Source organism: Staurois parvus, unplaced genomic scaffold (genome assembly GCF_062004578.1).
Source record: "Staurois parvus isolate SC_StPar_1 unplaced genomic scaffold, SC_StPar_1.0 ptg001669l, whole genome shotgun sequence".
NCBI classification, from domain to species: domain Eukaryota; kingdom Metazoa; phylum Chordata; class Amphibia; order Anura; family Ranidae; genus Staurois; species Staurois parvus.
In genome coordinates, this window is record NW_028319465.1 from 49,259 (window position 1) to 66,344 (window position 17,086).

The window sequence follows — 17,086 nt, forward strand, 5'->3', positions numbered from 1 at the left end:
AGTCCGGAAGCTTCCCCCCCCGCCTTCCAGTCCGGAAGCTTCCCCCCCCGCCTTCCAGTCCGGAAGCTTCCCCCCCCGCCTTCCAGTCCGGAAGCTTCCCCCCCCGCCTTCCAGTCCGGAAGCTTCCCCCCCCCCCTTCCAGTCCGGAAGCTTCCCCCCCCCCCTTCCAGTCCGGAAGCTTCCCCCCCCCCCTTCCAGTCCGGAAGCTTCCCCCCCCCCCTTCCAGTCCGGAAGCTTCCCCCCCCCTTCCAGTCCGGAAGCTTCCCCCCCCCTTCCAGTCCGGAAGCTTCCCCCCCCCCCTTCCAGTCCGGAAGCTTTCCCCCCCCCCCTTCCAGTCCGGAAGCTTTCCCCCCCCCTTCCAGTCCGGAAGCTTTCCCCCCCCCTTCCAGTCCGGAAGCTTTCCCCCCCCCCCTTCCAGTCCGGACACTTTCACCCCCTTCCAGTCCGGACACTTTCACCCCCTTCCAGTCCGGACACTTTCACCCCCTTCCAGTCCGGACACTTTCACCCCCTTCCAGTCCGGACACTTTCACCCCCTTCCAGTCCGGACACTTTCACCCCCTTCCAGTCCGGACACTTTCCCCCCCTTCCAGTCCGGACACTTTCACCCCCTTCCAGTCCGGACACTTTCACCCCCTTCCAGTCCGGACACTTTCCCCCCCTTCCAGTCCTGACACTTTCCCCCCCTTCCAGTCCTGACACTTTCCCCCCCTTCCAGTCCTGACACTTTCCCCCCCTTCCAGTCCTGACACTTTCCCCCCCTTCCAGTCCTGACACTTTCCCCCCCTTCCAGTCCTGACACTTTCCCCCCCTTCCAGTCCGGACACTTTCCCCCCCTTCCAGTCCGGACACTTTCCCCCCCTTCCAGTCCGGACACTTTCCCCCCCTTCCAGTCCTGACACTTTCACCCCCTTCCAGTCCTGACACTTTCACCCCCTTCCAGTCCGGACACTTTCACCCCCTTCCAGTCCGGACACTTTCCCCCCCTTCCAGTCCGGACACTTTCACCCCCTTCCAGTCCTGACACTTTCACCCCCTTCCAGTCCTGACACTTTCACCCCCTTCCAGTCCGGACACTTTCACCCCCTTCCTGCCCAGGCCAATTTTCAGCTTTCAGTGCTATCGCACTCATGCAAGCTGTACCTATATGAATTTTTTTTAGCATTTTTTTGAGACAGATAAAACTTTATTTTGGTGGTATTTATTCACCGCTGGGATTTTTATTTTTTTGCTATGTAAATGAAAATGTCCAAAAATTTTGAAAAAAAGTGTTTTTCTTATAACATTTTGCAAATAAATAATATTTCATCATAAATCTTGGCCAAAATTTATTCTGTTATTTTAGTAAAAAAAAAATAAAAAAAAACCAAATTAGTTTATAACCAAAAATATAATTATATAATATATATATAATTATATATATAATTTTTAAACTTTTTTTTACATTTTTATATTATTTGGTTTTTTTTTTTTTTACATACTGTTACCCTAGCAGTACAGTATCACCATGGTGACACTGTACTACTTGTGGGGGGGTGACTATTTTTTTTTTTTTTTACACACTGATTGCTTTTACACCCATAAAGGCTGTAAAAGCAATCATTTCTCCTCCTCTCTGGCAGCATTTTTGCAGCCATTGAGAACTACTGTGTGAGCTGTGATTGGTCACAGCTTGTCACATGGTACAAGACTGCTGTGAATAGCCCTGTACCATGTGACCTCTGTGATCATTCACAGATTTCACAGGTAGTAAGCAATGATGTCAGAAGTGACATCTTGCTTACTACTCTGCATGTGATCACTGATTGTCCGATGATCGGTGTTCCACTGTGTTGCCTGATCACATGCCTGATGAAGGGGTCCTGTGAGACTCCGAAACGTTGCCTGGTCACATGACTGATGAAGGGGTCCTTCGAGACTCCGAAACGTTGCCTTGCTGTAACTATGCGATCGTTCATTAAAACTTTTGGACCCATATTGGTGATCCTCGGTGCGCTGGTGACATTCTCCCTGCAGCGATTCGTATGAACGGGGTGTGATTATGATGCAGTGCGGAAATCCCACAGAAACCGATGTGAATTCCGCACCGCATCAGTGTGGACACCGGCTCAGTGCCATTTTTTTTTTTTTTCTAATTCAAGCAGTGTAAGCAACTGGATTTTTTTGGCGGCAGCCTCTTGCAACCCCTTTTTAGCACAACTGAAACTGGCCGTGGAAGAAATAGTACAAGGAGCAAATCAGTGCTCATGTGCTAAAAAGGAATGCCGATTAGGATCATATCAATTTGTTGCTGCTGCTGAGGGGAAGAGGATTCTATTCTCTTCCACATAGGCAGAGAGGATCAGAGGTAGCCGGGTGTAAACGGACAGCGGAATCCGTTTACTCCCGGGCACCCACAGAGCGTAAAGGGCTCTGCAGATACTGAGAAGACACGGATGTGTCACCTGCTCGCTCTGCTCCAATGAGAAGGGGGATCAGCACAAAGATCTCCTGCTAATCGTGATTGAGTCCACCCCATGTGAAAGGGGCCTTATATATAATATTACTATATTTTTATTATAATTTATTTCAGGTACTTGTATAGAACCGCCAAATTACATTGCGCTTTACTCCTAGATTGTAAGCTCCCAGGATCAGGGCCCTCCTATCCCTCTTGTATTGATCTGTATTGTTGCTGTATTGTCTCCCTTATATTGTAAAGTGCTGAGCAAACTGTTGGCGCCATAAATCCTGTATAATAATAATGATATATAAATCCTGTATAATAATAATATAAATCCTGTATAATTATATATATATATATTGTACATTCACATCAGTTCCCACCCCCGAGGAGCGTACAATCTAAGGTCCCCAACTCATTCATACATACACATACTAGGGCCAATTTAGACAGGAGCCGATTCACCTACCAGCATGTCTTTGGTTTCCTCCCATTTACTCTGGAGTGTGAAAGGAAACCGGAGTAACCCGGCGAGGAAACCAGAGTAACCCGGCGAGGAAACCAGAGTAACCCGGCGAGGAAACCAGAGTAACCCGGCGAGGAAACCAGAGTAACCCGGCGAGGAAACCAGAGTAACCCGGCGAGGAAACCAGAGTAACCCGGCGAGGAAACCAGAGTAACCCGGCGAGGAAACCAGAGTAACCCGGCGAGGAAACCAGAGTAACCCGGCGAGGAAACCAGAGTAACCCGGCGAGGAAACCAGAGTAACCCGGCGAGGAAACCAGAGTAACCCGGCGAGGAAACCAGAGTAACCCGGCGAGGAAACCAGAGTAACCCGGCGAGGAAACCAGAGTACCGGCGAGGAAACCAGAGTAACCGCGAGGAAACCAGAGTAACCGCGAGGAAACCAGAGTAACCGCAGGAAACCAGAGTAACCGCAGGAAACCCACACAGGCACAGGGAGAACATGCAAACTCCAGGCAGGAGGTGCCGTTCCGGGATTCAAACCCTAGTACTGCCAGGCGGAAGTGCTAACCATATTTCTTCATTTTCTGAATTATCAGGGCAGAATTGGGAAAATTTACTGTTGTCACACCTAATCCTGTCTGTTCCATGCTCCCTGTTCACCAAGAGCAACACGCCACAACGCAGTATGTATATAGGGCCACGTGCACAGGCTCTAAATCTGTGTAAAAGTAACAAATAAATCCCTATTGAAAGATTACTTCCCTGGCCTGGCACATAAAAGTTTATTTGCACTTTTGTCCTTTTCTTACAAATGTCTGCGAGTAAAATCTTGAATTAATAACGAAGCCGGTGTTGAGAGAATAAACAATAAAAGATCAACTCCATAAATCAAAAAGTAAACAGAAAAACATCACGCCTTGTGTTTCCTCTAGAAGGCCATTGAAAATCTGTATGAACAAGTCACTAGGAGCCGATATCAAAGTCACCCCCCCCCCCCCCCCCCCGCCAACCCATCTCACCTGGGTGTACAGAAACAAACCATAAACAGGGCAGGAAAAAAAAAACCTGGCACAGGCCTCAAGGCTGAGTCCTCGCCATTATGCCGGGCTGCTATTCACCGTGTAGGATTTCTACAAGACAAACAGCGCATGCAAAGAAGCACACAGGCAGGGGCCACAACCTTTACCTGCAATCACGCCCCTTGCCGTAATCCCTGCCAATTATAGTAAATGTCCTAAGGAAGCCCTCCGCTGATGCTATCGCACACTTCAAATACAGCGCCGTGTAAACGCAAGGTCACATTTACCTGCTTGGCTGAGCAAAAGACTATAATTAGAGGGGGGGGGGGGAATTGTACGGCTTGGAATTTTAGAAAATATTTACTGGTCAGAATTTTTTAGTCAGCTAGCATGCAATTAGAATACTTACATGTGCGATAAAAAGAAGCATTTCAGAAGAACAAAAAAGGAATGATGGAACAGGTGTAATAAATATTACTGCCTGAAATGTTATAGGGCTCATTTACACTCCCGCGTCATGGTGAGGCATACCAAGGTAGTGCATAATAATATATATATATATATGTATATATATAAATAAATAATAGGCAGGGGGTGGGGGGGGGGGTCATATAAAATTTTCAGTACAGCGAATGGCAGCCCCATCATTTCAATAGGCTGCTCTAACCTAACCCAAAGCATGATCAAGTGATGCCAAATACTTGTTTCCTTTTCCTTCTCTTTCAGTGCGGGCTGGCAGCACTGTAATTTTATTAAAAAAAAAAAACAAAAACAAAAAAAAACAAAACACAAGACAAAAAACAGAACAAAACAAGACAACAAAAAACAAAACAAAAAACAAGACAACAAACACAAAAAAAAACCAAAAACAGAACAAAAAACAAAACAACAAAAACTTAGCTTCATTTACTGAGCATCATTGCGCCGTGCCTTTAACCCCTCGCCTACAGGGCACGTATACCCCCTCCCTGTCCAGGCCAATTTCCAGCTCTCAGCGCTGTCACACTTTGAATGACAATTGCGCGGTCATGCAACACTGTACCCATATGAAATTTTTATCAATTTTTTGTGACAGATAGAGCTTTATTTTGGTGGTATTTAATCACCTCGGGGTTTTTTATTTTTTCTTAAACCAAAAAACACTGAAAATTTAGGGAAAAAAAAACAACGTTTTTTTCTTAGTTTTTGTTGTAAAATTTTGTAAATAAGTGATTTTTCTCCTTCGCTGATTTGCGCTAATGAGGCTGCACTGATGGACACTGATAGGTGGCACTGATGAGGAGGCACTGGTAGGTGGCACTGATGGGCATTGACAAGCATCACTGATGGGTACTGAAAAGCAGCACTGATACATGACACTGATAGGTGACACTGAAAGGCAGCTCAGATGGGCACTGATATGTGGCATTGATGTGGCACTGGCACGTGGCACTGTTCAGCACTGACAGGTGGCACTTCTGGGGCCACACTGATCATCAGTGCCCTGATGATCAGTGTACATGTCCCCTCCGCGGAATGCCGATTATCGGCTCTCCTCTCCTCTGTCAGCGTGACAGCTCGTGAGGAGAGAAATGACGGCATTTCCCTGTTTACATGTGATCAGCTGTGATTGGACACAGCTGATCACATGACCGAGCCAACATCTTCGTCTCTTTCCGTAGATCGGCGATCCGCTGTGTCCGAGGGACACGGCGCACCGCCGATCGCTGCGCGCTCCCTGAGCCGCGCATGCACGGTGAGAATGGGAGGACGTCATATGACGAGAGAACCGCCTTGCGCCCGTCATTGGACTATATGGCGGGCGGGAGGTGGTTAAAGTGCTCTTTATAAAGAGGTTTTTTTTTTTTTTACTTTTTTCTGACCTCCGGAACGGATTAATTGGTTTTCAATGCATTCAGGAATTTTTTTCGCAATACGAACCAAGTTTCTCCAGAATGAATTGAGTCTGGGAGGTTTATAGCGCCGGCCGCGTGCATGCTGGAGTCTGTGGGTAGCACGTGGCGCCGAGTGTGGAGGTGTTGGAGCCATTCTGGAAATTTTTAATCATGTCCCTGTACAGTATTTATGCCTTTTTTTTTTGACCTGGAATTGGTTTTCAATGCATTCCTATAGGAAACCACATTTCGGTTTACCAATTTTTTCGCAATATGAAACGTCCCGGAGAACGCATTAAATTCGTAAACTGAGGTACGTCTGTGTGTTCTCTCCTATTGGGTATACAGCCGTCACATGACCCAGCTCTTTCCTAGCCTGTCTGCAGGGAAACAAACAGGAGAAGCGTCTACCTCTCTGCTATTGGAAACATGTTCTGAATTAAAAAGTAAAGGAAAAAAAAAGCGGCCTTTGAGATACAGAGTAAGAACATAAATAAACTGCTTTATATTGTCATACACACACATATATATATATATTTTTTTTTAAATCCAATCTTTATTTTTGGCAATAACATGTTTTGGGCAGATTTTGGCCACTCATGCCCCCCCAGCCTGTGCCTTAGAACAGGGAGGTGAAGCCTCCATCAATCAAGATGTGATATCCCACTCCATTGTGTTACGCTGGCTAGTGGCCATGGAGGAGGGAGTGGTTAAAACTGTGTATACACCCACATGTGTGACTCTGTGGTCACATGGGCTGCTTAGATGTTTCAGGGAGGAAGTGCTCAGCAAAGAAATTCACTGAAAACTGAGCATGTGCAGCAACACTGCTTTGCAAACTCCCCAACTGCAGTGGGGACATGGACAGAAGGGGGGACAGAAGGGGGGACAGAGAACAGAAGGATCAACCAGGTTTTTTGCAGAATGCAGACAACGAATCCCATAGTGAGTGAGTATAAACAGCATGTAATACGGCATTCAATAGTTTTTATGATTTGGGTTCAGGGCTACTTCACATGTGCAGTGCGTTTTATTTCTGCATCAAAAATGCATGCACAGTGTTTCCCATGTACTCTCCTGTCCCACGTCCGCCACCCCCCCCACTCTCCTGTCCCACGTCCGCCACCCCCCCCCCCCCCACTCTCCTGTCCCACGTCCGCCACCCCCCCCCCCCACTCTCCTGTCCCACGTCCGCCACCCCCCCCACTCTCCTGTCCCACGTCCGCCACCCCCCCCCCACTCTCCTGTCCCACGTCCGCCACCCCCCCCCACTCTCCTGTCCCACGTCCGCCACCCCCCCCCCACTCTCCTGTCCCACGTCCGCCACCCCCCCCACTCTCCTGTCCCACGTCCGCCACCCCCCCCCACTCTCCTGTCCCACGTCCGCCACCCCCCCCCCCACTCTCCTGTCCCACGTCCGCCACCCCCCCCCCCACTCTCCTGTCCCACGTCCGCCACCCCCCCCACTCTCCTGTCCCACGTCCGCCACCCCCCCCCACTCTCCTGTCCCACGTCCGCCACCCCCCCCCCCACTCTCCTGTCCCACGTCCGCCACCCCCCCCCCACTCTCCTGTCCCACGTCCGCCACCCCCCCCCCACTCTCCTGTCCCACGTCCGCCACCCCCCCCCACTCTCCTGTCCCCCGTCCGCCACCCCCCCCACTCTCCTGTCCCACATCCACCACCCCCACTCTCCTGTCCCACGTCCGCCACCCCACCCCCCGGCACTCTCCTGTCTCACGTCCGCCACACCCCCTCTCCTGTCCCACGTCCGCCCCCCCCCCCTCTCCTGTCCCACGTCCGCCCCCCCCCTCTCCTGTCCCACGTCCGCCCCCCCCCTCTCCTGTCCCACGTCCGCCCCCACCCCTCCTGTTCCACGTCCGCCACCCCCCCCTCCTGTCCCACGTCTGCCACCCCCCCTCCTGTCCCACGTCCGCCACCCCCCCTCCTGTCCCACGTCCGCCACCACCCCTCCTGTCCCACGTCCGCCACCACCCCCCCGGCACTCACCTGTCCCACGTCCGCCGCCACCACCCCCCCCCCCTTGCACTCTCTTGTCCCACGTCTGCCACCCCCCCCGGCACTCTCCTGTCCCACGTCCGCCACCCCCCCGGCACTCTCCTGTCCCACGTCCGCCTCCCCCCTGTCCCACGTCCGCCATCCCCCCGGCACTCTCCTGTCCCACGTCCGCCACCCCCCCGGCACTCTCCTGTCCCACATCCGCTGCCACCCCCCTCCCCCGGCACTCTCCTGTCCCACGTCCGCCACCCCCTCCCCCCGGCACTCTCCTGTCCCACATCCGCCGCCACCCCCCTCCCCCGGCACTCTCCTGTCCCACGTCCGCCACCACCTCCCCCCGGCACTCTCCTGTCCCACATCCGCCACCACCCCTCTCCTGTTCCACATCCGCCACTCTCCCGTTCCACGTCCGCCACCCCCCCAGCACTCTCCCGTCCCACGTCCGCCATCCCCCCCCCAGCACTCTCCCGTCCCACGTACTCCACCCCCCCCAGCACTCTCCCGTCCCACGTACTCCATCCCCCCCCCCCCAGCACTCTCCCGTCCCACGTACTCCACCCCCCCCCCAGCACTCTCCCGTCCCACGTACTCCACCCCCCCCCCCAGCACTCTCCCGTCCCACGTACTCCACCCCCCCCCCCCAGCACTCTCCCGTCCCACGTACTCCACCCCCCCCCCAGCAGTCTCCCGTCCCACGTACTCCACCCCCCCCAGCACTCTCCTGTCCCACGTACTCCACCCCCCCCCCCAGCAGTCTCCCGTCCCACGTACTCCACCCCCCCCCCCCAGCAGTCTCCCGTCCCACGTACTCCACCCCCCCAGCAGTCTCCCGTCCCACGTACTCCACCCCCCCAGCAGTCTCCCGTCCTACGTCTCCCCCCCCCGTCCCACACCCCCCCCCCAGCAGTCTCCCGTCCCACGTACTCCACCCCCCCAGCAGTCTCCCGTCCTACGTCTCCCCCCCCCGTCCCACACCCCCCCCCCAGCAGTCTCCCGTCCCACGTACTCCACCCCCCCAGCAGTCTCCCGTCCCACGTACTCCACCCCCCCAGCAGTCTCCCGTCCCACGTACTCCACCCCCCCCAGCACTCTCCCATCCTACGTCTCCTCCCCCCCCCCGGCACTCTCCCATCCCACGTCCGCACCCCCCTTGCCAGCCTCCTCTAGGTCTAAAGTCTCCAGTTGCCTTCCATCTTGTCATGTAATATTATGTGAGGCCCTTTGTGTAATTCTGTGTAAATATAGATAATATTATACAATATATATATTTTATTTTAAAATTGTTTTTTAAATATTTAATAACAGAACACAATTTTTGCATTTTATATTTATTTAAAATTCTATGCCTCATTAATATGCATTTTAATAAAAAATAATTATACACACAGAGAAGCGTTTCTCCTGATTTCAGGCCCTTCATGTCCTGTAGTATCCCCCCCATGTTCTCCCTCAGCCCCCCAATAATGTCCTGCATCCCATCCCTCAGGATCCCCATCCTCCGTACACGGTTCTATGCCTTGTCACGGACCGAAGACCAGAACAGTCCTCTCCTCCCTCCTCCGGCCCTGTGAACTCCCAGCCAGTCCCGCAGTATTACCTCACAACTCTCTGCACACGGCCGCCATCTTGTCCCGCCGCCTCTTCCTCCTCCCCCTTTTTCTCCTCAGTCACAGCTTCCCGCCCTTGCTCTGCACTGTGGGAAGGCTGGAGAGCCGAGCGCGCTCCCGTCACAGGTTGAGGTGCGCGTGACTGTGAAGCAGTGAGAGTGTTCTTTCATAGTGTGACAGTAACATAGAGAAGATGGAGAGAAAGTCTGTTAGAGAAACACGAAGGATGTTATTAACTCAGGACCCTCCATGGATAGTGAGGGGAGCTAATGGCGGTCAGTCAATTACCTCAGGTCCCTCCATGAATGGTGAGGGGAGCTGATGGCGGTCAGTCATTACTTCAGGTCCCTACATGGATAGTGAGGGGAGCAGGGAATGGTCAGTCATTACCTCAGGTTCCTCCATGGATGGTGAGGGGAGCTGATGGCGATCAATCATTACCTCAGGTCCCTCCATGGATGGTGAGGGGAGCTAATGGCTGTCATTCATTACCTCAGGACCCTCCATGGATAGTTAGGGTAGCTAATGGCGGTCAGCCAATTACCTCAGGTTTCTCCATGGATGGTGAGGGGAGCTGATGGCTGTCAGTCATTACCTCAGGTCCCTCTATGAATGGTGAGGGGAGCTGATGGCGGTCAGTCATTACCTCAGGTCCCTCCATGGCTGGTGACAGGAGCAGGGAATGGTCAGTCATTACCTCAGGTCCCTTCATGGATGGTGAGGGGAGCTGATGGCGGTCAGTCATTACCTCAGGTCCCTTCATTGACGGTGAGGGGAGCTAATGGCGATCATATTAATTACCTCTGGTCCCTCTATGGATTGTGATGGGACCTAATGGCGGTCAGTCATTGCCTCAGGTCCCTCCATGGATGGTGAAGGGAACTGATGGTGGTCAGTCATTACCTCATGTCCCTCCATGGATGGTGAGGGGAGCTGATGGCGATCAGTCATTACCTCAGGTCCCTTCATGGATAGTGAGGGGAGCTAATGGCGGTCATTCATTACCTCAGTCCCTCCATGGATGGTGAGTGGAGCTGATGGAAGTCAGTCATTACTTCAGGTGTCTCCATGGATGGTGAGGGGAGCAGGCAGAGGTCAGTCATTATCTCAGGTCCCTCCATGGATGGTGAGAGGAGTTGATGGCAGTTAGTCGTTACCTCTGGTCCTTTCATCGATAGTGAGGGGAGCTGATGGCAGCCAGTTATTTCAGGTTCCTTAATGGATGGTGAACAGAGCTGATGGTAGTCAGTCATTACCTCAGGTGCCTCCACGGTTGGTGAGGGGAGCAGGGAATGGTCAGTCATTACCTCAAGTCCCTCCATGTTTGTTTGTTCCTCTCAGATAAGTTCCCACTGCCATACTGTAAATGATCTTTTTAGCTATCTGCAAGGAAGGATTCTTCCCAATGACTACAAATGTAAGGAACGTTCTTCCCAATGACCACAAATATAAGGAACGTTCAGCTATCTGCAAGGAAGGATTCTTCCCAATGACCACAAATGTAAGGAACGTTCAGCTATCTGCAAGGAAGGATTCTTCCCACTGACCACAAATGTAAGAAAGGATTCTTCCCAATGACCACCAATGTAAGGAACATTTTTCCCAATGACCACAAATGTAAGGAACGTTCTTCCCAATGACCACAAATGTAAGGAGCGTTCTTCCCACTGACCGCAAATGTAAAGAACGTACTTCCCAATGACCACAAATGTAAGGGATGTTCTTCCCACTGACCGCAAATGTAAAGAACGTACTTCCCAATGACCACAAATGTAAGGGATGTTCTTCCCACTGACCACAAATGTAAGGAACGTTCTTCCCAATGACCACAAATGTAAGGAACGTTCTTCCCAATGACCACAAATGTAAGGAACGTTCTTCCCAATGACCACAAATGTAAGGAACGTTCTTCCCAATGACCACAAATGTAAGGAACGTTCTTCCCAATGACTACAAATGTAAGGAACGTTCTTCCCAATGACTACAAATGTAAGGAACGTTCTTCCCAATGACCACAAATGTAAGGAACGTTCAGCTATCTGCAAGGAAGGATTCTTCCCACTGACCACAAATGTAAGGAAGGATTCTTCCCAATGACCACAAATGTAAGGAACGTTCTTCCCAATGACCACAAATGTAAGGAGCGTTCTTCCCACTGACCACAAATGTAAAGAACGTACTTCCCAATGACCACAAATGTAAGGGATGTTCTTCCCACTGACCACAAATGTAAGGAACGTTCTTCCCAATGACCACAAATGTAAGGAACGTTCTTCCCAATGACCACAAATGTAAGGAACGTTCTTCCCAATGACCACAAATGTAAGGAACGTTCTTCCCAATGACCACAAATGTAAGGAACGTTCTTCCCACTGACCACAAATGTAAGGGATGTTCTTCCCACTGACCACAAATGTAAGGAACGTTCTTCCCACTGACCACAAATGTAAGGAACGTTCTTCCCATTGACCACAAATGTAAGGAACGTTCTTCCCATTGACCACAAATGTAGGGAACGTTCTTCCCACTGACGATCACATGAACGTGCCGTGAGTTGTAGATATTTGTAGATACCGTAATTATTAGCAGGGGTTCCCTGAGACCAGAAAGTTATTTCAAGGGTTCCTCCATGTTAGAAAGGTTGGGAAAGGCTGCCCTAGACACCACACAGCTCAGTTCCCAGAGGACATACCGTAACAACGGGGGAGCGCACCGGCTGTATAGGTACAGTGACCAGACCAAAAGAGGTTAGATGACTTCCTTCATTGCATGTTACGTGTCAGAAGAACATTTGTGCAGGAGCCAGGATTAGGACACATCTTGTTAAAAGAATACATCTAATCGTGTGTAGCCCTCAGCAGCACCAGATAATAACTCTCAGTTCACTGCTAAGAACGTGCTAAGCTTTTAAACTGCCTGCTCCTAATTTCCTCAATCTCTGCACGCAACATCGTATTGTCACTGGTCTGTCAGACACAATGGAACGTTGTTTACTCTCCAGGTTCTCTCTTCTGCATTATTACCTCTGTCCTGACCTGCTACATAATATAAAGCACCGATGCTGTTTTGGAAGGATGTCAAGGCCTGTTTACCAAAGGTCAATTTTTTTTTTGTTTTCCACAGGAAATATCAATTCCGACATCTTTGCTCGCTCTGAACAATTTCTCGGCTCGTCTTTTTCTGTATTTTAACAAAAGCGAACATGATCCAGAGTAATCTGATTTGTAGGTAAGATTAAAGGCATAGTTTAACCAAAGTTGAATAATGCCCTTCCTATAGGTGTAGATCAGGTATGTACCTCCCGAATCCTGGCCAAAATCTTTCCAGAGATGGCATCGTCCCATTCTACCTTGATGCCAAGACACTCCCAACCAGGGGCGGACTGACAACTCATGGGGCCCCTGGGCAATAGGGGATCATGGGGCCCCTGTGTCCTTGCCTAAACTCAAAAAAGCCTATGAAAAAGGTACCGGGGGCATCTCATGGGGCTCCCTACTGACCTCGGGCAGTGCCCGAGTTTCCAAATGGTCAGTCCGCACCGTTCCCAACCGTTACTTGCTCACCACCATCACAGGAGTGAGCTCTCAAACCCTCACGCATGTGTGGTCCACCATCTCCTCCTTTGAAGCATCGCTGAGCTCAGATCTACCACGACAGGGGAGAGAAAGCACATGCAAAGGGGTTTGAATCATCTAAGAGTGTCTTAGTAAAATCCTAACAAGGCAGGATGGCAAGATGCCATGCCTGTGAGCTTCTTGGCCAAGTTTCGGGAGCTACATAAATGGCCTACATGGACAGCAAGGACATTATTTAACCTTGGTCAAAGCTGCACAGTTTGTTTCATCTATAGGTGCCCTTTACCTTTCGGTAAAGGTGAGCTAACCCTTCAAAGCTGAACCCGGGACACATTTTTATTTAAATAATCCAGGGGGAGCTAGCTAATTATTTTTTTAGTTAGATGGCTGAGTAGCAGCCTGGGTGATAGTCAGAGGGTCAATTTTGGATCAGTGCTGAGAGTTTCTGCAGGTCAGCTCACTGATACTCCCCAATCTAGAGACTTGGAGAAGTCTCTAGAACTCAGTGGGTGGGGGGCAAGGAGGAGCTGCTCTTCACTCTTAAGGGATCTTGAGCAATCCCCAAGCAGGAGGCTTGGCATGGGGTCAGGACAGCCCTTAAGAGTGGTTGAACCTGCTCAGCAGCAGGAGAGTTCGAGTGGAAAATGGTGTGTGAGGAAGAGCTGTAGGAGACTTTGAGGGGGCCCAGTGGTAAGGGGCCTACCTACAGGCAGGAAGCTTGAAAGGAGGATCATTCAGACCTCATCGGCCCTCACAACAAGGACCATCAGTGGAGCAGGGAAGGAGCCAGCCCAGCAGGAGACCTGAAGGCAGCTACTGTACCAACAGACCAGCTCACAGGAAAAAGGACTGCGTGAGTAATCCTACACCCCCCTGGGCCAGTTAAGGGGAAAGGAGCATTTGGGTGGGAAACTTGACTCGCTCCATACCCAGGACTGTTTCATCTGAAAGTGACAGGCACTGTATCCCCTTGTCCAGGGATTCCCTCAGGCAGCTGGATGAAGAGATTTAATCTGGGGTCTGGGGAGGTACACCAGGAGAGGCTAGACAGCTCTCCTAGAAAAGTTTGCTGTCTAAAAAACGTTTGCATAGTTGCTAAGGAGCTTGTCCTCGGGCATCCCATGCACCCCACAACACTATCCAAGTTCAATACCCATTAACTGCTTTCCTGCCACCCTATAGCAGATATACTGCTACACGGCAGCACGGGGGTGGAAAATCACGTATATATACGCGATTTTGTATATCCTGGTAGGGGGGTGCACGCGAGGCGCATGCGGGTTCTACACCCGGCGCCATTCATGGGTCCCGACCGGTGATTACCTGCGGCGCCCGGAGATTACCAAGCATCTCCGACAGGGAGGAGGACTGTTTTCTTTACTAACAGTCCTCCTCCCTGTCAGCTCGGGCACACTGCACAGCCATCCAGAGCAGTGTGATTACAGTGAAGCACACACCCCTTCCCCCTAGTAAAACACTCCCAGCACACAGTTAACCCTTTGATCGCCCCTCATGTGAACCCCTTCCTGCCCAGTGCCATTAGTACAGTGTCAGTGCTTTTTTTTACCACTGATCACTTTATTGGTGTCACTGGGGATGTCAATGACACCAGGTCAGTTCCTCCCATTGTCAGAATGTCCGTTGCAGTCCCGCAATAAGTTGCTGATCGCCGCCATTACTAGTAAAAAAAAAAAAAAAAAAAATTCCAGTATCTATACCGCCATTTGTAAACACTATAACTTTCAGGTAAACCAATTAATTTACACGTATTGGGATTTTTTTTTTCGCAAAGACATGGAGCAGGATACATTTTGGCCTAAATTTACAACGAAATTTGATTTTTAACATTTTTTTTACTGGACATGTTTAATAGCAAAGAGTCAAAAATATAGTTTTTTTTTTCAAAATTGTTGGTCTTTTTTTGTTTATAGAGCAAAAAAATAAAAAACGCAGAGGTGATCAAATATCACCGAAAGAAAGCTCTATTTGTGGGGAAAAAAGGACGTAAATTTCATTTGGGTGCAGCGTTGCATGACCGTGCAATTGTCAGTTAAAGTAACGCAGCGCCGTATCGCAAACAATGACCTAGTCAGGAAAGGGGGGGTAAAACTTCTGGAGGGCATGTGGCTAGGAAGTAATTGCTACATGAATCATCTGCCCTTACTCAAGATGGCCACGGAAAGAAATGCTAGGGGGTTGTTTTTCTAAGTGATTTCTCAGCCAAAGAAAGCATGGAGACACGGATGGGTTGGGGAGTTTGCTTTGAATATAAAAAATTTATGAAATTGCGCTTTTGGATTGTTAAATAGTCAGTCTGGCCGAAAAAAGACAAAAGTCCATCCAGTTCAACCATTTAAAAAAAAAAAAGTTGATCCAGAGGAAGGCAAAAAAAAACCCAGCAAAGCACGATCCAATTTGCTCCTGCAGGGCAAAAAAAATTCCTTCCCGATCCCCCGAGAGGCAAATGGATATTCCCTGGATCGACTTTCCCTGTAAATGTTAGTTTGTGGTGCTCAGAGGCCATGTAGTTCCCCTTTAAGTGCGTCCGTGTGAATGAGGCCTACATATTATATTACCTGCCTTAGTGGTTTCCTAACCACTTGTACAACCGAGAATTACCTAGAGATTGTGTAGCCGTAATATGGAGTTGTGGAGCTTGTCAAGTGACACCTATCACTAGCGTGCTTCACTCCAACAGCTGCGTCCAATATGGTGTAAAGTGCCATGACCGTACTCACACGGCTGTGCACCTTCAATGGAAAATAAAACGCCTGTCGCTGCAGACTGCAGTCATCCATGTCTGCAAACTACAGACCTGAAAGGCACCTTCCATTATTAGAATATTCTACAGGATATATTGCCAACACTTTGTGCGGTACAGTTAGGGCTCCATGTACAGTGCAGCTGATAAACTCACGTCTAGGAGCTGTTCAGCTTTTGTTTTTCAGCAGCCCCTGAACTCTCCCTAATGTTTTCCTATGTGTCCATGTACACATCATCGTTTACAGTCGTTTACAGGCATTTGAGTTTACAGTCGTTTTTTTGAACGCAGAAAACTACAGCAGTCGATTTTATCAGCGTTTCAAATGCAAAACGCTTGTAAATGCGGCAAATCGCATTTATAAGCATTTGCGTTTGAGAATTTTTTTAACTCGCCAGTTTCCGATGCTGTCCAGAGCCTTTTTTCATCATGAAAAATGCATGCAAAGCGTTTGCATGGTACTCAAATGGACAAAACACTGAACACAAGATGTTCCTACCAAGCTTGTCACACATTGCAATGACCATTCACACCTTAGACCTCTCCCACCCTTGGAAACAAATTATATGTTAATGACCAATTCCCACCCCAGACCTCTCCCACCCTTGGAAACAAAAGATATGTTAATGACCAATTCACACCTCAGACCTCTCCCACCCTTGGAAACAAAATAAATGTTAATGATCAATTCACATCTCAGACCTCTCCCACCCTTGGAAACAAAAGATATGTTAATGACCAATTCACACCCCAGAGCTCTCCCACCCTTGGAAACAAAAGATATGTTAATGACTAATTCACACCTCGGACCTCTCCCATCCTGGGAAACAAAAGATATGTTAATGACCAATTCACACCTCAGACCTCTCCCACCCTTGGAAACAAAATAAATGTTAATGATCAATTCACATCTCAGACCTCTCCCACCCTTGGAAACAAAAGATATGTTAATGACCAATTCACACCCCAGACCTCTCCCACCCTTGGAAACAAAAGATATGTTAATGACTAATTCACACCTCGGACCTCTCCCATCCTGGGAAACAAAATATATGTTAATGACCATTCACACCTCAGACCTCTCCCTCACTTGGAAACAAAAGATATGTTCATGCTCATTCACACCTCAAATTCCTCATGAAGATCCCCTGCCAGGTGGCCTTAATGACTCCCCCACCAGACACCTTTCCCACCCTTGGAAATAAAAGAAATGTTAATGAGCAACTCACACCTAAGCTAATCTCAACACATACTGCTGTCTCTGCTTCTACTCTCTGTATTTCTCTGAAACAGTCTGAAATAGTTAATAATTTACCACTTT

The 17,086-nt window shown here is 49.5% G+C and overlaps 1 long non-coding RNA gene across 1 annotated transcript in view; it reads right to left on the reverse strand.

Annotated features, from left to right (window-relative positions):
- Positions 1-9,549, reverse strand: part of LOC149434816 (uncharacterized) — a 30,198-nt gene extending 20,649 nt beyond the window's left edge. The window contains exon 1 of the long non-coding RNA XR_016308617.1: positions 9,420-9,549. This is a non-coding gene — a long non-coding RNA (uncharacterized LOC149434816). The remainder of the gene's footprint in view (positions 1-9,419) is intronic.
- Between the last annotated feature and the right edge of the window lie 7,537 nt (positions 9,550-17,086).